Source organism: Cricetulus griseus, chromosome 2 (assembly GCF_003668045.3).
Source record: "Cricetulus griseus strain 17A/GY chromosome 2, alternate assembly CriGri-PICRH-1.0, whole genome shotgun sequence".
NCBI classification, from domain to species: Eukaryota; Metazoa; Chordata; class Mammalia; order Rodentia; family Cricetidae; genus Cricetulus; species Cricetulus griseus.
This window is the reverse complement of record NC_048595.1, coordinates 53,379,521-53,401,181: the sequence shown is the minus strand read 5'-3', so window position 1 is coordinate 53,401,181 and position 21,661 is coordinate 53,379,521. Positions and strand designations below refer to the sequence as shown.

The 21,661-nt window shown below is 38.4% G+C and overlaps 1 non-coding gene across 1 annotated transcript; it reads left to right on the top strand.

Moving 5' to 3' along the window:
- Window positions 1-322: 322 nt before the first annotated feature.
- On the top strand, window positions 323-490 carry LOC113834013. The gene has a single exon (XR_003482264.1). It is a non-coding gene; the product is annotated as a U1 spliceosomal RNA (small nuclear RNA).
- The last annotated feature ends 21,171 nt before the right edge of the window (window positions 491-21,661 follow it).

Here is a 21,661-nt window from a genome sequence, read left to right as displayed (position 1 = left end):
ATTGCTCCACCACTGAGGAAATATACTCTCAAGAGTCAAGAGCCCATTTCGAATGACTTTTAGAAAGTTCAACTTGATCTGACCTTTACCTTAGGGTTAATGTCACATTTGGAAAAGAAAAAATCAGGACAGACAGTTCCAGACAAATGTACAAGGCAAGATCACGGTAGGGCCACTCATCAGAAGACCCTGCTTTTAGAGTTCAAGCAGAGTTTCACTTAGCTTGTACTAACCGTTAATGTGCTCATTGTTAATAATAATCATCGGTTACCTTTGTTAAACAATGAAATGCTGAGCATATCCTTGTGCAAAACTCACTACTGAATTTACCTTGCAGGGGAGATACCGTGATCACAAAGGTGATTTTCCCAAGGCGAGGCTCATCTGTTATGTTCTGGATATGCTGACCGTGTAATTTTCCCAAGTGTGGAAAACCACCTGCATGCATAATACGTGGCAGTGTTGGTATGTGTTTTAAGATGAGCCCTCCATAAGTTTGGAGGTCTGGACAATCTATGGGGCCACTGGTGGTAGATCAGTATGTTTTTTGTTTTTTTTTTTTGTTTTTTGGGACAGAGTTTCTCTGTGTAGCTTTGGAGCCTATCCTGGCACTCGCTCTGGGACCAGGCTGGCCTCGAACTCACAGAGATCCGCCTGCCTCTGCCTCCCAAGCACTGGGATTAAAGGCGTGCACCACCAACGCCTGGCTGTGGATCAGTATTTACCCCTAGCACACAAATGAACTTTGGGAGCCCTCTCTATAGAGGGATACTCTCTCAGCCTAGATATACGGGGGAGGGTCTAGGCCCTGCTCCAAATGATGTGACAGACTTTGATCCCCTATAGAAGGCCTCACCCTCCCTGGGGAGCAGAAAGAGGTTGGGATAGGGGTTGGTGGGAGGTAGGGGAGGAGGGGAGGGAGAGGGAACTGAGATTGACATGTAAAAGAAACTTGTTTCTAATTTAAATAAAAAATAAAAGGTTAAATTTTTATATCCACAAAAAAAAGACGAGCCCTCCAAAAAAACACCCTCACTGCTTAGCCTGAGATACAAAAAAAAAAAAAAAAAAAAAAAAAAAGTCACCCATTTGAGCTTACTGTGGGCAAGTCACAGTAACACTTATCTTTACATTAGCCCATTTTCCTCTTTCTCTACTTCTTTCTTGTCCTCCTCTTCTTCTTTCCTCGCCTCCTTCCCCATTTCTTCTCATCTTTTCTTCTCTCTTATTCTCTTCCTTATGGAAACACTGAAACACAAGGATTTAGTATTATCTGAAACGTTTAGGAAAACTTACCCAGTGAAGAATCCCCGAACAGAGTTTTTCAACAAGGACATCTCCTCTTAATATGCAAAGATAAGAGAAAGATCATTGCTGAACAATAAACACATGAGATTAAAATCATCCTGGTAGAAGATTCCCATGGATATCAGATCTTGTGTACAACAGTCAGAACAAACGAATGAGTGGTGAGAGTGAAGGGGAAAGAGCAAAGAGTAAGGGTGACCTGGCAGTAAAAACTTTATAAACATTTATAAGGGTAGCTTGGAATTTGTCATAGAAAGGGAAATGGCCCAGGATAATGGTTAAATCTACATTTCTCTCTATCATTCAAGACTTGATTCCAAGTCTCAAAGACCAGGTTGACAATTTATGTTTAAACTCTTCAAAAGAATCAAAGGTTAAAATGATCCTATGATACCTCTTCTCGGCACAAGCTCTTGTTGCTGCATTCCTTTCCAAGAGTAAGTTTGTCTTCTGTCCTTAAAGACTATCTTGTAACCCAAGCTTTCTATACTATAAACTGGTTGTTTATCTCTAAGTATTAGAAGGATTTTCTTATAGGGGATCTTTTTCCTTGATATATTTTGGTGAGAGTGGATGCTGTGTGTTCAGGGTAGCAAAATAAGAACAAACACATTTAGAAAGAAGTCTTAGTTTCTCTGTGTGGGATCTGATAGCTACACGGGGGCTCTGGCCACCTCCCAGGTTGGCTATGACCACTCAAGTTCCTACACCACTGGTTAGCAAGGTCAAAGTCATAGTTTATGAAGCTCAGCTAGTTCAGTTAAAACATCTTGCTGAAAAACCTCGAGTACTCTGTAAATAGACTTCTAGAGTTTTCTTGAAAGGTTTATGAGAACACCATGGCTGATTATGAAGTTTTGTGAATAAAAGGGCCAGAATACATCCCTTGAAATTCATGTATGCATCTCTTTGTAGATCTGTCCTTAACCACCCAGATGAAAACACAATCTCTGAGGTCAGGAAGATCTCTGTCCAAGTCAGTTTTTCCATTTATTGGCTATATGCAGAGCAAGTTACTTTGTACTTCTAAACCTTGGTCATTCATGGTTCTGATACTCAGTTCTCAAGGTTATTTTTGAGGACAGTGATTCCCTGAAGATGACAGAAGACTATAGCATTTTGATCTTTCACTCAATAGTTCCCAATAAAGTCTTCCTAGTCACCATATTTAATTCTGACGTTTTTTCCAAAGGCCTAAATATTTCTTATCCTCTTTATATGTTTCCTATCTAGCACTATTACTATATATAACACTGTATAGCTTACCATTTCTCTATTTTTTACTTTGTTTCTGAACCTAACATATATGCTTAAAGACATGTATTTTTTAATATTACATCTATTGGCATTTTATCTACATAAAAGAGGGCATAGATTTCCCTGGAACTGGAGTTAGAGAAGGTTTTAGCTATCATGTAAATGTTGAGAACCAAACCAGGTTCCTCTTAAAGACCATCAAGTGCTTTTAACTACAGAGCCATCTTTCCAGCCCTGAAGCTAGCATTTCAGCAATACAAGGGCAGGTAGTTTTGACCGTTTTAACCACTGCTACCTCTGATAGGCCTAGAACAATGTTTGGAACATAATAAGACATTAATAAATATTCAGTGCATGAATTGATGGATGATTAAGTGTTTGGCCAATGGAAGGATTCTGGTCTAGAAGGTGCCTTGATAAGTTTATACTCCCACTATCCTTTGGTGCCAAGCACAGAGTAGTACTACATTAACTACAAAAGAAAAGCAAATACAAAGACATTTGTGTTATCTAAGAGGGTAACATTAGAGAAAGTTGAATAAAATTATAGATCTTTTTCTAAGACTCTTCCAGAAGTGCAAAATTATTTCAAAAGTTTTAAAAATTGGTTTATAAAAAGATAACCATTTCTATAATCCAGAAACAAAACAAGACACACAGCATTTATAAAGGGCTACATGTATGGTCTATCAAAATCTACCTAGCTCAATTATAAGGTGGGCAGTTGAGAGCAAAACATAGTAGGGTCAAGCTTGAATCTCATGTGTTGGATCTGACAGTCTGGGGTAGAACTCTCCTATCCATGAATGGAAGCTTGAAGTCATACCACCTGCTACCTTAGATTGTGGTTTCCAAAAAGCTCAAGAAGGAGGAACAGCTGCACAGCTAGGACTCTAGCCAAACTATTTACTTAATGGCTCATTTCTGGAGAAAAGTGGAAGATCAATATTTCCAAACATTATGCTTGCGATATTTCAATGCTGAAGATAATAGATGGGTATCAAAAGGCCAAATGTCAAAAATAGCATTGCACATCAGTAAGATGTGTGTAACATCACGGCTATAAGAACATCTTCAAATCTTGTAGAGAACAGGGATAGAGCACCTGTCATAGAACAACACTGAGGCCAATAGCAATAGTAACTTAAGAACAGTCATTGTTGTCAAAAGACAAACAGGCACTTTCCTAAATGCTGAAATGGAAAAGCTTTTTGACTAAAGATGGATGCATCTCGTGTTATCATTTAAGATTGTACTCACTTGCTAGTATTGTCATAACCACACATAGACACTGGTTGACTCAAGCAACCAGAAGACCATTTCCTCAGTCTGAAAGCTACAAGTCTGAGATCCAGCGGCAGTAAATGCACACTCAAATGTGTATTCGTCTGGTCTCCCTCTTCAATCTATGATCACTACTGTCTCATCATGTCTTCACATTATGTTTCCCATGTGTTTCCTTTGTGCACACATTTCCAGGTATGTGTTTGAGTATCCAAATTTCATTTTTATAGGAATATACTCAGATTGAGCTAGGATTCATTCTAATGGTCTTATTTTAACTTAATTATACTCTTAAAGGTCCTATCTCCAATGATAGTCACATAATGAAGCGTATGGTTTGGGGACTAGGAGACACAGTTCAGCCCATAACAAACATGTATATGTATATGTGTATATGTATATATGTGCATACATGTATGTATATATTACACATACATGTATATGTGTGTATTACGATTTGTGAGTCTTAACTATGTGTGTGTATGTATAGATATGTTTGTGTATATATGTGTATTTAAGACTCACAAAATAATTAGAGCAGCTGTGACTTATGGATACTTGCTTTAAAAATATCAAATGTTATTTATTAGTAAGGAGAAAGATGCTGCAAAATAAAACACAAACATGCCTAAAGTTAGAAATGAAATTAATCATAAATGAATTAAAGTCATTTGTTGGAACCAGAGATTATCACAATGGATTCATTTTTTAAAAGATTAAAACTCAGTGGATGAAACAACATGCAAGACATAAATCAAGTAAGGCTGATAATGGTTCTATAATCATAATGGGAGTCTTAAAATCTTTTCTTTCAAAAACAATTTGACAATACATATATATGTCATATATATTATATTTATATAATGTATAATTTGTGTTTGTACATAAATATTTTCCATGTATATGAATACTATGTGAGTATACATGTCATTCAATATATATGTTTAGCATAGAGAATATATGAACTTAACCTAAAATGCTATCTTGGTCTTATCATTTTGACTTATGCCTCTTGGGTAGAATTAGCCCTGATAACTCAGGCCTCCATATTGTCCATATGTCTCATATAGTCCTCATCTCAACTAAGTAGAAACGTACCTGTCTGCCTCCAATAGTCTTCCCCTCTCCCCCAACCCCAGGCATTGGGACATTAACTATCTTGGTAACTCCAGTTATAGGTACAGTGCATATGGGTGAAAATCTCTTGTTGAATGAATGAATCCATGGTTTCTGTCCTCAAGAGGTTCACAAGATAGTATAATAACTGGCTAACATGCATTAAAAAAATGTAGGTACCAAGCACTTTTTACAGTGACAGCATCCCCATGTGGAAGTTGTTCAGGTTATTGGGTTATTTCCTGTGTGTGTGTGTGTGTGTGTGTGTGTGTGTGTGTGTGTGTGTGTGTGTGTGTGTGTGTCTGTGTCTGTGTCTGTGTCTGTGTGTCTGTGTGTATTTATGAATTTATTATTCTCTTATATATTACATCCACCTCACAGTTTCCTCTCCCGTCCCAATGGCCCTCCCCCATCCACTCCTACTCCTTTCCCTTCAGAAAAGGGCAGTCCTCCCAGGGATATCAACCAAGCACGGCATATCAAGTTTCAATAAGACTAGGCACCTTTCCTTATATTATGGCTAGACAAGGCAATCCAGTAGAAGGAAAAAGAGTTCCAAAAGCAGACAAAGGAGTCAGGGACAGGCCCTGGTTCCACTTTTACAGTAAGAAATCTTGAGACAGTTGAGCTGCTGTAACTCTTCCAAAGTCACATAGTTAATAACAGCATATCTGGGATTGTGCTCCAAATTTTCTGTCTTAGTCTAAATCTTCCACAATTATGCTATATGACTCACATTTTATATGTGAAATACACCACTAATAGAATGCAGTAATTACTAAGCATTCATTTGAACAGATAAATCCAGTGCCATTATGCTAAAAGGATTAGGGATACAAGTTATCATCCTAACAAACTGCAAAATGATTCTTGACAGCATTTCCTACGTGGTGTTTTCTCTACCTCTCTGAAGGATGTGTATTGTGGGAAATGAACAAAGAAGCCAAGTGGTCTCTTTCCTTAGATTCCAGCTCTTCTCTTAGTCCATGGAATCATTCTAGAATTCTACTGGTTGCCGTAATCTTACAGTCATGGTAGGAATTCCTGCTTGGTGTGCTTTGACTCAGACTCTTGGGCTCATTGCTCCATGGTGTCCTTAATGGAGAGTGGGAGGATCTGGGTACCAGTGCTTCTGTAGACAACTGCAGCTTCTTCTCTCCTCTCTATAGCATGCTATCCAGGAAACTCTGCTGTATGTTAGTAAATACATTCTAAGCAAAAGCCACTGAAGGAGGCAGAGAGAGACACTTCATTATCAAACTTATTATCATAAAAATATGAAAACTTTATATTTGTGATTCCTGGATCATGTAAGTCCTGAGTAATAGAGATAAAGAGATTGCCATCTGGCATGTCAGCTTATTTTCTCAGAAGAATCAAAAGGAAAAGGAAAATCAATATTTTATTTGAGCAGCAATGTGTCAATTTCTCTAAGATGTAAGAGACTTCCTGCTGCAACACAAGGTCACTGAAAACATACTATATAGCCCACACTATCCATTGTGTTGTTTGATGGTACATTTGACCATAGTTTATGAGACATCTGACAAGCTACACACTGTTCATCCAAATCGAGAAGCTGTAAGAAGTGCAAGTCATGCCCTATTCTAAAGGGGAAATAGTAGAAGGCTGCATTTGAGCAACCAAGAGATGGCCATGTGAACACTGTTAAAGCTTTTAGCTAAAAAAAACCTTAGACTGTAAATTCCTGGTTGTTACTTCAATGTCAATGTTCCATTTAAGAAATCATTCACAAAGATCCCCTCTGGTTTTAAATTTTCAGGTACATGTTTTAGCCAGCTAATGGAGAAAGGTTTTGCTAAAAGGGGGGGATTACTTATCCAGTGGATTGATCACTGTGAGCCAAACTACATGCTGGCTCTTGCAATGGTCAAGGCACAGGAGAGAGGATAGGAAGGGGTAAGGGTTGGCTTCTGATGTGCTGTCAAAGCATGTGTACTCTCGCCTCAGAGACTGAAAACTTAAAACACAAAAGGCAGCAGAGCGAGTCCACAGCCCCTGTCCCATGGATAATAGGTCCAGCTTTGGAGATGTATAAACTATAAAGTCAACAGAATACATAACAAATGCAGAAGATTCAACTGGTACATGGGTAAGAGCCTGAATCAAGACCCAAGTATTCTGAGTCTAAATCTTACATTGTTTAGATGACATCATGTGCCTATAATGAGCCTATCAGGACTCAAGAAACTTAATCCTGAGATCAAAGACATACAGCTTGGAACTAGAGGCTCCTTGGGGTTTGGGGGTCCCAAGACACCTGAAGGCTACTGATTGCTTACTGCCACAGCCATTCATGGGTCTACAGAATTTCAGTTACCTTCCCTTGGCTTCCAAAAAGCTAACAGATAAAAGGCACTATTCTTTTCTCTGCCCTTGACCCACATTGGGGTCACAATGACAGGAATGGCAATAAAGTGCAATGGGAAGTTGCTCTCTTCAGGTTATCTCCAAGAAATTCCCAAATAGTAATGGGAACACTCTAAAATCAGACTTTTTCTCCCCGTCCTCTCTCTATGACTCACTCTTTCTCATCTACCATCCCACTCTTGTCTATCCCCCTGTTTCTGTCTTTATCTCTGTTCTCTGTCTCTGTCTCTGTCTCTGTCTCTGTCTCTCTCTCTCTCTCTCTCTCTCTCTCTCTCTCTCTCTCTCTCTCTCTCTCTCTGTGTGTGTGTGTGTGTGTGTGTGTGTGTGCCTTTGACAACTGACCAGAAATGAAAGGATCTCTGTCTTTAGATTTTCCTTTTTGTGTGACTCTGGTTCAAACCACACACTGTGTGAAAATTTATTTACTCTGCCTTCCATTTCGGTGGTGATTTGTGTTCATAGAAATGAGAGATGTGGAATCCCAGATGAGAAAGAGTTTCACTAGCTGCTCAGGGCAATGTAACCTACAGCATCTAGCACAGACATTTGTGACCAGTTTTTGATGCATTTGTACTTGGTCCAAAGTAAACACTCAGTGATTGTTAATCAGTGATAATTAAGTTAAATCACTCAAACATTTGCTTGATTTCTAGCATGTCATTTTAAATTGGAAGAAAATTACCACACACATATGTCTATTATGCATGTATATATTTATATGTACACTCATAATATTCATGTAACGTTCAGCAAATTTCTAAAACTGAAGAAAAATTTTAATGTAGAAAATAATTAGCTGCCAGGTCAGTCCAAATCCCACCAATAAATAATTCAAAGAGGAGATGGAATGTAAGAGACTTATTTCATGCACCTTAGAATTGTTAAGGTGCAAGAAATGGAATAAATAGAGAAGCTACCCAGAGTTCCTTTATCACCCTCAATGATGACTGATTTTTTTACATGATTCAAAATTTCATAAACTTTATTTTTAAATAGATACACATTATTTTTTAATGTACTTTAACTCATTTAGCTATTTGTATTATTAGACATAAATGTATATTATTAAAAAAAATCCTTGAGAACAAAGCTAGATTTTAAAACATTATAGAACTATAGTAACTTCAGATTTATTTTTATTACTTTATATATATATATATATATATATATATATATATATATGTGTGTGTGTGTGTGTGTGTGTGTGTGTGTGTGTGTATATTTTGGTCTATGTTGTATATATGTTAGTATGTGTGTGGGGGAGTATGCACATGTGAATGAGCAAGGAGGACAGAAGAAGCCGTTGGTTGCTGTTCTACATGGATGCTAACAACTAAACTCAGGTTCTCTGCAAGAGCAGCTAGTACTATTAACCACAGGCCACCTCCTCAGCTGGAGTCATAATAGTTTAAACATTATGGCATTTGCACTAAGCTAGAAAAACAAAGCAATTAACAGAATACAGATTACAGAAATAGGCCATCATATTTAGAGCCAATTTGTAGCACTGAAATCCAATAGAAAGAAGGCAGGGGACTTAATAAATGGTGAACAGGAAGTAAATTTTTAATAAGGTATTTAATAAGTGCTGCATAGAAAATTGACTTGTTATAGACAAGAGAAATTCATGCACAAAAGTTAAGCTGAAGTAGATTAAGAATCTAAACAGTGTCTAAAACATTCAAACATCTGCAAGAAAACACTTGAGAATATTTTTATAACTTTGATCTAAAAAGAGATATATTAAAAGTAGGACACAAAAAGAACATAACACAGGTGTGTGTGTGTGTGTGTGTGTGTGTGTGTGTGTGTGTGTGTATGCATGTTTTAATAGAATAGGGTCTGAAAAATGTCAGGAATTACATTCAAAAGTAAACTGACAACCCTTGGACTGGAAGCCATCATTTATAATATATACTAATATAAATGTGTATATTTAATATAAAGCTCATACAGAGAATTCATTAAAACCCAACAAGAAAAATATATACTTTTATAGGGTTACTGAAACACATTGCATGCTCCCTAACTCTGTCTACTTTCTCTACTTAGTTCATTCTTCTCTTAAAATATGTGAATGAAGTCTGTTTTGTATTGGAACCTGTCAGTGTTCTCCTTCTCTTAGCTGCCAGTCCTTGTATTGGGAGGTCTCTCAATTGCCTGGCTTTACTTATGTGTCTTTCTCCTCCATGGGGCAGGGAGTACATGATCACAGAGAAAGCATTTATCTAGTGTCCCCAGGTTTCACGACAATACATAGCCTACAAAAAAAATGTAGTTCTCTCTGTCACTTGCAACACGAAAGCACTTGCACTGAACCTTGTCTAAAACCATTTGTAAGCTTTATGAAGCAAATGAGGCAGAGAAAATGTTCTTTTCTGGATCATCCTAACCTCTTTCTGGAAGAGTTGTCCAGGAAGACACAAACACATTTGCCTTTTCAGGGATGCTGCCGAGGCATCCCTAGGGGGTAGAGGCCTTGTGAAGTCCAAATTCAGCAATTTATGTTGGAGAAGAAAATGACCACAAATTATCCCAGTTCAGATCAGATTTAATAGGCCAATAAATGGTTGCTTAATGAGGACACTTGGTTACTGTTATTAGGCTTCCTAAGGGAGAGCTAACTCTGTTCTGCTGAAAGGCTGCAAAGAGCCTTAAGCATAGGCTTTCCAAATTTGATGAAAAGAAAATTCAGACCTTGTTGGAAATTGTTCTTTATAAGTACAGAATGAAAACAAGCCTCAAACATCTTTTTCAGACCCTTCCTTCATGTATTTGGTGGAAAGTTTGGCCTGACTTACAAGGAAACCCCTTAATTGCCCCTTACAAGTAGAGCTGCGTCATTGTGGAGAAGACTGGGATTCAAATAGCTCCCTGGGGGCTACAATCTTGGAAACTCAGCAGGATTTTAATTGTAAGCAGACAATTTGTTTTGGATTCTATGCAGAGCATGAAGATCCAACTGCTATAGTATCTAGGAACATAGAAGGCCATAAATGCTGGTATTCTCCATTGCTTTAGTTCTGGGCCTGACTGGCTTTGGAAGTGATAAACACTCATCTAAGATTATTTGGTGTCCCTTTGAAAATCTGAAATGTGTCAATTATTTTGCACCTCCAGGGTTTATTCACTATCGAATCACCAATGCCTATATTCCACTGTATTACACTACACTATCATGCCCAACACTATCATATTTCATAAGTTGCAAAGCACACTTCTCTTCAGTTTAGTGGCTCTGAAATCATAGTGCCTCATGAACTGGTGGTATGTCATAGATCAATCAGTTCCTCCTTTTTCATTCGTACATAAAATCATGATACTCATTACACTCATTAGAGACAGTGATATGTGGAAAGTTGAGGACCTACAGTGACCCAGAGTCAGTGTCAGCTCCTTTAAAATGTTACTAATTATACCACATGATTAAAAACTCTTGAAGGTGGGTGTTATTATCTATCTCCACTTGACAGTTAAGACTCAGAAAAGTGAAGTTAATTTATCAGAGTCATATTTTTTTTCCTTAGAAAAATGGAGTTGGCCTCAAATCCAATCTGACTCCGATGTCCATAATTGTTCCACTAGGTCCCACTGTCTTCTGGCAGAAAGTCTAGGTAAGTATATTAATAGTCAATATGTTAAAATCTGGGATACTTCATTGCAGTTTTAGCTCTATGTATTCTGGTGATCAATTAAAGAAATATATGACATCTCAAATACTTTCAAAATGGCCAATTCGTATTCACTAGTTTATATTGGTGGTGACATAAATCTAATTTAAACAAATAAAACAAGTGTGAGATTACTGGAAGTAACTACAGCTATGTCATAGCTCCAAGAGTAGGTAAAGATTGAACAGACTTGGGGCAACTGAAACAGGTTGCCCTTGTTTGTGTTTTTGTTCATGATTTTTTTCTACTTCCATGCTTTATCATAGAGTTTCAGCTACTGAGACAAATAGATGAACTCATTGTAACCCCAAAGTTCTCCAGAATGGACTCACTGGGCCAGAGTTTGACATATACCTCCCTAGATCAAGAAAATGGGGCCTCAACTAGTCACACATAGGTAGTCCATAGAAACTATGTGAGTTGGGCCAGAGAGACAAGTGCTATCCTAGAACTGCCCGAAGCCACATTTGTAGATAGCCAAAGGAGGCTAGAAAAGTAGAATTCAAAGTAGACCTTAAAAGGTGGCCGGGATTTATATGTGTGGAGATGTGATAGGAAGGCTTTCAGATGTGGGAACAATAGGACAAGCAGATCATATGGATACATAAATAAATGTATATAAATAAAAATTAGTGTTAAGGAGAAAAACATATATGAAAATTTAGGGAAGAGGACTTTGAGAGATTTAAGTATAGCTTGCTTGAAAAGTGATATTTGAACTGTGCCCCAAGAGAGATAACCTGGTAAATATCAGGGATGCTGGAGTCAACAATCAGGAAGAAGAAACTACATGCTAAAAATGGGGACCCTCTTTAGTGGAAGAAGTAAAAGAGTGGCTTCTATAATTTCTGTGTCTCTCAGGGAGCACAGAAGAGTCCTTATGCAGCCTCTCTTACTCTATGTGATCTGAGATCTTGGTGCACACTCCTATTGAATTCAAGATCTACATCAGAGGAGTCCTTCCTTTCACCCTGGCTCTTAGGCCTTTGGGCTTAGACTAAATTTCTCAGTTGAACTATTGGCTTCTCTTGGGTTTCAAGTTTGCAAATAATTCTGAGGCTCCCTGGCCTCCACAAATGAGTGAACCAATTCTCAAAATAAATCTTCTAAAAAGATGTAAACACACACATATGATGTTGTTGGTTACTCTAGAGAAACCTAACTAATATCTGAGATGACAAAGGCTGGAGCACTGAGGAAACAAAGTTCAAAGGCCTAAAATTCAGATATTACCCTTTAAATTTCCTTCTAGGCATATACACTATTTCCTGTGGATGGAAGTTTCTGTTCTGCTTTGTCACACAGCTGTTTAGTCCCAAATAAACACACAGGGGCTTATATTAATTATAAACTGTTTGGCCAATGGCTAAGGCTTCTTGCTGGCTAGCTCTCTCTTAATTATTAACCCATTTCTATTAAACTATGTATGGCCAAAAGGCTGTGCCTGACCCTTAATGCTCCTGCATGTTACTCCTTCAGCAGCTACATGGCTTCTCCCTCGTGGTCCTCTCTGTGTTCCTCTTACCAGAATTCTACTAGTCTTGTTGTCCCACCTATACTTCTTGCCTGATGACATCCTGCCTGTCCATTGGCCAAAACAACTTTATTCATCAACCAATAAGGGAAACATATATTCACAGCATACAGAAGGACATCCCCCATCATCACCAATAAGAGTGACTGAAAAGCTTGCCAAGACAAGGTGTTCCAGTCCTTCAGAATATTCTGGTTCACAGATATATCTGTCATATATGCTAGGCCTCTATGATTAACTAGTGGCATGCTCCATTCTCTGACTTTCAGATAGGCTTTATTTGTATAAGCATGGTATCACCACAATATCTCCCATATCTCCAAGTTTGTGTTCCCTATATACAAAAGGCCCATGAAGCTTAGTTGTGATCTTAGGTGATTTCATGATTCCTGTTTGTTTTCAGGTGTTTTTCCTGTATTCCTGAGCTGATTCCTGACAATGATACAGACATTACTCTATATCTTCCTTTTTTTTGTGCACTGGTTTATTTTTCTAACACTTCTCACGGTTGCTTCTAAGAATACTTCATTAAAATCATTACTTCATATATCTGTGTCTTTGCACTGTTTTTTTTTTTTGTTTGTTTTTGAGAATGACTTGTCCCAAAACCCTTGTGCTAAAGGGTATCAACAACGATTGAAAAAATGATTCAATATGATTGTATGTATGTGTAGAAAGACTAGGATGTTCTGGGCTACTGAGTTAAATGGTAACCTCCACCACTGTTCTCAGAACTGTGCATGTGGTGAGCTGCATTGTAAACTTCTAGGAATGGTATTTGTTATTCTGAATTCCCTCAAACCACTGAACCACAGAACCACTGTCTGTGGAACATGTGTGTCTATGTGGGTACCGCATAGATGAGACTATGTGGGAAGAAGATAGAAAGGAGAAGGGTTATGAAGCCTTCCCTCTAAACTCCAGAGATTTCCCAAAGTGCCCCTCCTTCTCAGTAACTGATTTTCCTGTGGCAGAGACTGGCAGGATTTCATTGTTTGTGAAAGATAAAAATTAACAATTCAGCCAACTTTTGTGCCTCATCAAGGGCCTAGTGAGTAACCTTCCTAGTGGGTAAAGAATGAGCACCCCTTGTCTGTCAGGTGCCAGCTGCAGGGAGTCTTGTTGGCATTCACTATAAGGTTGTGACAATGTGTTCACTGCAATTTTCCCTCCTTATCTCAAACAATAGCTTAGAATTCATGTAAGGAGTTGTATTCAAATGCAGGTGGCTGGGCACAATTAATTGATTACTCTACCAGGACTCTTTGACTAGAACCAACAATATACTAACACCAATAATGGTGTTCTTAGCCATAGTTGCCATATTCTGAGCAGGAAAAGTTCAAAACAACGTATGCAATGAGTGTTCAAATGATGAGGGTAGGATAATAGCAAGCATACCTTCTTTGGACTCATACTTACATGACCGGCTTCTCTGGCAAGTAGTGCAATTAAGATTGTATTTCAGTATTTAAATTAAGACTAGCATTGCTCTTGTCTTCTTCTTCCCTTTGAACTGCTTAAGTTACCCTAGAGTCCAATACTATTTCTGACACCTTTGAAGGGAAGGGCAGGAGGGTATAGTCTGTCTGTATTTATTTTTAGGAACTCTGGTTTGTTACTTTGATGCATGTGACACTTCCATAGTCAGATCTTTCTAATCACCTCCATCCTCACCTCCTACATTGCCTTACTCTTTAGCTCCTTCAAAGCTTCAGAAGAATTTTTTTAAATCAAAGAAATTTTAAAATCATTTTCCTTTAGTGTTATTCATGGTTAGTGCTACTCCAGACAGGTCCTTAAAGCAGACAGCCCTGAAAGAGAATGCAAAAACTCATTCAGGGTGCTGCCAGTCAACACAACTGAGCTAGGAAACTGGCCAGTTTTTATAAACAGAACGGGAGATTTCCAGCAACCAACATAAAGGGACCATTTAACCTGAGTAAGTAACCATGATAGTGTCACCTTTGTGTTGTCCTCTTTTGTTAGCTCCTTTCTGACTATAAAGCTGACTGCCTCTACCCAGCTCATTAAAACTACCCATTATTTCTTATTTCTTTTCTGCAGTCACACCGTAAAGCCAATTCAATATGTAAACTAAATGTGTTAAAATTGCAGAATTTTTCCTTTAAAGGATTATTAAAATTTATTTTGCAATTTCAGTTTTTGGAAGTAGCCATTTTTTAATAGCTGTGTCACAATGTTACAGAGCTAATAGGATAAGCCAGAGCCAATTAGCTATCAATTCTTAACATCCCATTTTAATTACCTTTAATAGTCATCTTCCTATGCCCCTGTATGAATAAAGACAAGCCACTTTTTAACTTCATTTAGCACGAACTCTCCTTTTTGGCTTCTCTAGCTCTACAACTTCTCCCTTCCTTTTCTCTCTCTACCATAGCCACCTTTGTGCTAATGTTGTAGCACAAATGTAAGATTTTTTACTTCAAAGAAGTAAGTCTATGTCCTATGTTGTGACTTTTTAACCATTGTACCATCATGGAAGTATGTGTGACTTTCTGGACCAGGACAGTGAAGGCCATGCAACTTGATTTGGCTTTCTTAGGATGTCATCCTAGGAATAGACAGATACCCCTTCTGGGAATTCTGCTTGTACCATCTGATCCCCTGAGATCACTTTGCTATAGAGGCTACATGGGAGCTCATGGTGACGGCCTACCTTATCTCCCGAATCAAGGACACCAAGGGGAGTACACTATGTTGGGAGTCTAGCCTCATCTAGCCTTGGGATATTTACAGAATTAGGAGATTGACTATAATCACACAAGGGCCCCAAGCAAGAATTTCTTAGTGAGCTGTTTCTCAGCACAAGAATATTAAATGATTATTATTTTATATCACTGATCATAGAGTTGCATGTTATATGGCGTATTAACTAGAGTTCTTGGGTGTTAGAAACTAAGGTTGTCAAAGTATGATTTTATTAAAAACTATAAATACAAGTTGTACACAGGCCCATGGTTCTAACTTATTAAAAAAGAACCAACAAGTAAGTAAAGACCATCTGAAAAGACATGTGACTGCACTGTGACAGAAAGAGAGTGAACCAAGGTGGCTGGGTCAAGCTACAACTCATTAATATCCCACAGGGTAATGAACCCCTAGTATTTGAAGGTTATTTTTCTTTTAAACAAAAATCATTTATACGTATTCTTTAAAGACAATGTTTCTACATAGTCTGGACTTTTAACAACAGTAAATAGTGTGCCAAAAATGGATTAGATAATTCATGAATAGGCCCATGAGATAATGCATTCTAGAGTGTTGCTGAAGAAACACAAAGCTGACAATTTAAGTTTTTGGCTGCTTTTTCTTAATAGGCCCTATATAGAGATTCTTAAACCACTTTTGTTGTTTTCAAACAGGATCTCAGGACCCGGAGTTGGTCTTGAACTCTCTATATAGCCAAGGATGACCTTGAACTTACGATCTTCCTGACTCCACCTCCTAAGTGCTGGGAATACAGGTATGTGCAATTGCACCCAGATCATAAAAGCTCTTTCTAAGAATGATAACCCAAGCACAAATGAGAGGGGAGCAGTGTGGGCCAGTGTCTGTGATAGGCAGTGGTGAAAGAGAATCTAGGAAAGGTTCCAACCTAGCCCTTTCTAATCACATTAGCACCTGCAACCTGCTGTCTTCTTAGCTTATGGCTTTTTAATTAGCAAGATCTGTAGTTCTCAAGGTGTTATGTGCATTGGAGGTCAGACTGAGCATTTTTCTATCTGACACAACAGAACTTTAGTAAAAAACGATTGTGTTGAGAGGCTATATTTAGTGTCTCTTAGAGTCCATACTATAGAATTCTATTTAATCTAAGTAGGAAGTATCTGTAGAGAAAAGCAGAGTGGTCCTATATTAGAAGTCCTTATCGCATACTACCTTTACCTACTGACTCACTTCATTTCCTCAGTGCATGACTTCCTGATTTGGAAACAGGGCTAGCATTTCCTTTCCTAGCCCCAAGAGAGTTTTGGAAGTGGCACAGTTCTATTTACATGCAAAAGATTTGCATTATTACTCACATAAAGGCATAAGTGATGGGCAAGAAAGAAAACTCTTTCAGGCCATAGTTGTGTCCATTCAGCCAAGCATCTTTGATACAACTTCTTGCTGCTCATGAAACTGCCTAGGTGGACATGGTGTTTTGGCACAGGTACTGCAAGAGGTAGCTCAGGAAGGACTCTCTTCATCCTAGCAATGACTCACCGAAATTGGGCTCATAGAAACCCATAATGAGCTGGAGAGGTCTCCTGGGGCATTGTTGAAGATTGATCCTCCAGGAAAGAAGAAATGCTGTGGCAGGCTTTGGAGCCTTCCGGAACTAGCTGAAACTGTGTCCATCACTATGTGGCTATGTTATAGTAGGAAACCGGTTTGTCCTTTCTCAACGTCAATATCCTCACCCCTAAAATGAAGGCTATAATGTGCATTACAAAAAGCCAATGAAAGCTTGAATTTCTTCACAGAGTCCCTATTGACATCAAAATGGACAAATACACAGGGGTATAATCACATAATAGAGTACAATTAAATAGAGTGAAAGGACAAAACCACAACTTCGTGGACTTGCCTGCCTGTATTTATACAGTAAAATGAATAGTGTAAATATGGTGAAACAATGTGTCTGTGTGCACACATATACATATATATAGCATAGATATAAAATAGATGAATAGTGAATCTGTACTATGTAGGTAGAATATTAGAAAGACACAAAACATTACAACAAACTACTCTTTCAAATCTAAAAATAAAAAGCAAGGGATAAACATCACAAGGGTTAAAAGAGTAAAGCAGTTAGTGTGGTTGGAGAATCAGGAAAGATGGGGAACACACAGTAGGTGGAATCGTGCTAGTGTTTTGGTGCTTGGTGGAGGAAGCTTCAGCAAGTATGATACTTTATTGTTCATGAAACAAAATAAAGACATGATGTGAGTATGTCATGAAGTAAGGTTATAATTAAATCACTGTCAACTATATGTGAATCTTCTTTGGGAAATTTTTTAAGGGCAAAGAATTTTCTTTCATGCAACTCAAAATCTTCATGGTGTAGTGAATGGCCCTGTGTTCCATGGTTCTTATTTCCAAGCTGGTTTAGGTATACTTGGGATTTCAGTCCTTGGATATCGTGCTATAGGTAGACATTTGCTTCTACAGTTTTCCCTTCTTATTTTTCTTTCTCTTATTTGTCTTGTTTTTCAAGACAGGGTTACTCTTTGTAAACCTGGCTGTCCTGGAACTCTCTCTGTAGACCAGGCTGACCTTGAATTCTCAGAAATCTATCTGCCTCTGCTTTCCACTCACTTTTAGAAGGTGATAGAGGAAAATACAGTAAGACAGGCAAGTAATTAGAAAGGCAATGCTATATAACATAGAAGATGACATTAAGACTCCAGAGCCTGTGTGTGAGGCTCTCACCCCACACCCAAATTCCTCCTCAACACTGGTTCATTCTAGCCCCGCTAAACAGATTCTTCAAAAATAGCATGCTTGTTTATGCTGCTATTTCACTTTTTTTCTGGGAGGCCTTTATCACCTTTCCCCCTTTCTCTTGCAAAATTCCCATTCTTCTTAGAGAACCACACTGAAGCATCACCCACACTATGACATTTTCCTAAACACGGTAGGAGAGTCCAATGTTGCCTCTTTCTCTTGTATATACTGACAAAAATACCTGTTGCCTTCTTGACTGCAACTACCACTATACTCTCTCTCTTCCCATATGGCCTTTCTAGTTCTTGTCTGGAGGTGGTATAACTGCTTCACCCCAGAAGTGTCTGGAACACACAAGAACACAAATAAAAACTGGTGTGTGAGGTTGAGAGGTCATTCTAGTCAATATTTCAACTCCTGCTTTGTTGACAATCTTCTCATTGTGGTGTGGTGCTGAGTATGAGCCTGACGAAAAGTAGCCAGGTGGGAGGTTTTGTAGACTAGGCTTTAATGTAGTCTTGATAAGAAAAACAGGAAGGGAGTAACCCTACCAGTCTCTGTTACCTTTACATTTTTATATGCTGTGAATATTTTACTTATACACATGTGTTATAGTGTGATGGTTTGACATACCTATAGAACATATAATAACCAAATTGAGGTAGTTAGTATTTCCATCTCTTTATATCTCTTGAAAAATTGGAATAGGTAATAATTATGCATGTTAATGGGAAATTGTACATATTTCAATACAGTTATACAATGTATGCTAATCAAATAGAGTAACTAACATTTCTGTCTTTGTCTTAATTAGGGTTTCTTTTGCTGTTATGAAACACCAGGACCAAAAAGCAAGGGTTTATTTGGCTTACACTTCAGCATTGCTGTTCATCACTGAGGAAATCAGGACAGGAACTCAAACAGGGCAGGATCCCAGAGGCAGGAGCTGATACAGAGGCCATGGAGGATAGCTGCTTACTGGTTTGCTTCTCATGGCTTGCTCTGTGTAACAGCTCTGGCTATCCTGCAACTGACTTTGTAGACCAGGCCAGCCTTGAACTCACAGAGATCTGTCGGATTTGAAATCTTGGGTGCTGGGATTAAACACATTTGCCACCACTATTGCACAGATTATTCCTATTTTCTTATTGTTACTTTAAGTGCTTCTAGTTATTTCTGAAATATATAAATTATCGCAAACTGCAGTATCCTCCACCATGCTGTAGACTATAAGAGCTTATTACTGCTTGGTACTTATTTTCCAATATCCACATGCCTCCTTCTGTCTGCATTCCTAAATCTCTGCCTCTACTAGTCACTGTCATATATTCAGACCAACTTTCCCAGCTTCCATGCTTGAAAGAGGACAAAGAACCCTCATCTGTTCTGTGTTCGACATTTAATTTCACACAAATGGTCTCCAGCTTCATCTATTTTGTTGCAAAAATGACTTTTCTTGATCTCTATACAGAAGACCCATTTCTAAACTATTAGCAGACTCCCTGAAGTCCTATATGGAGAGATGAAAAAGTTGCACAGGAAGCATGCATGTAGACACAACTTTGGGTGACCTGAAAAGTTTTTCCAAAAGGGGAAAGTTGTAAGGTTTTTTTTTTTTTTTAATTTCTTCAATCTAGTGAAATGCATTCTTTCCTCTGAAAAAATATGTAGCTGGATAGGAAAGGAAGTAAGTGTGGTGAATTGTGGGCATGTGAGGTCAGTGAGACCATGGATGCTGTCTCTACTCAATGGTGCTCTGGATCCTCCACAATGAAGCACATGCATCTTTGAGTGGCATGGCATATCACAAAGATGATGAGTACCTAGATGACAGAATGTGATTCAGGAGGCTGAGCCAGGAGCATTGTGAGCTTAGGACCAGCCTAGGCTACGTAGCATTACCTGGTATCAAAAACGACTTCAGATACCTGGCTACATTTCTGTAGACAACTTATTCCATTACCCAATTATCACTTTATCATAGATGAGAAAGAAAACATTCACCTCCAAGAATTTTTGTAAAATTAAATGACTTAAAACTGACCAGTAGACCAGAAGTTACTATTATTTCAATTCTCTGAGTCTGTGTCTCTTGAAACACACACACACACACACACACACGCACACACACACACACACACACACACACACACACAAGAAGCAAGCAATGCTATGTCTTGGTTAGGTTTTTATTTCTGTGAATAGGCACCATGCCATGCCAGCTCATACAAAGAAATCATTTCATTGGGATGGCTCACTTACAGTTTTAAAGGTTCAGTCCTTTATTATCATGAGAGGAGCATGGTGGTGTACAGACTGAAAGTGTTAATTCTTGCAGTCAACAGGAAGTCAACTGACTGTCACACTGGGGGAAGCTTGAGAAAAGAGACCTCAAAGCCAGTCCCCACAGTGCCACACTTCCTCCAAACAAGACCACACCTACTCCAACAAGGCCACACCTCTTAATAAAGCCACTTCCTTTGAGGGTCATTTTCTTTCGAACCACCACAGTTCCCTATTTTAGATCAGGCTTAGATGGGGATGTGAAAATACTTCTCTAGCACACATCTCAGCATTTGATGAACAGCTGGGCCAGGAAGAGGGGCATTCTTAAAACAAAGACTTCTTAGCACTTTGCCAGGGGTGAAACTCTCTCTATGAACCACTGCACCAGTAGAGAGGCAGTATGTACATATACAATTTAACATTTGGATAAAACTGTAGTGACCCTTTGAATTATATAAAACACAGGATTCTGAGATGCTTAGGTTTAAATTCTCCAATCAATGGAAATATTTGTGAAAAATAATTGACTTTATTTTAAAGGAACAAGCCCATCACTCCTTTTAAAATCTCAGTTAATGGAGGCTGGCACGATTTGAGTGTAAATTAACAAAACCTTTTAGGGAAGAAAGAGGAAACAATAGTATATGTTCAGTCTTTCCTCTTGAGAGTTGGACTGGTTTATCTACTGCCCTATCTGAATGGGCTATTAATTTGACTCCCCTTTTGGCTTTGTCTTTATATTAGAGCTAATGGAATTGTCCCCTGATGTCCTCATTTTCCATTCCTCAACCTGTCTGAACTTTTGCCTACAAAGGTTACCATTTCTATGAAGTCATGCAATTCATCATTACTATTGAGACAGATTTATCCAGAGTTTTGTCCCCACAAACGTCTGTAAGCATAGTGACTCTTACATCTGAGGTTGACCACTGGGGCTGAACATAATATTTACAATACCCAAGCCCAAACTAAAATGCAGAGAGATTCCCCAAGCCACATAATGGTAGCTATACCTAGAATAGAATGACAGTGTGTTTATAATAATTTTCCAGCCAGAGGTAAAAAAAAAAAAAATGCCTCTGAAGAATGAGAATTGCACCTTGGTATGGTCACATACAGAGATGAGCTTTGGTGAATTCAGCGTCAATTAATTTTCACTATATTGGAGCACTAAGCTCACTCAACCTTTGCAGGTAGGATACAGTGTTTGGATTCATAGTAGTCCAAATCCTGCTGCTTTAAAGGATGTTTGTGCTCTCATGGCAAGCATTAGTATTTGATCCCAACACAATTTCTTACATAAGAAGAAAACTAGGTCTACCTCTCTTTTTGTCAGCTTCTAGGTCATTGTCAGCTG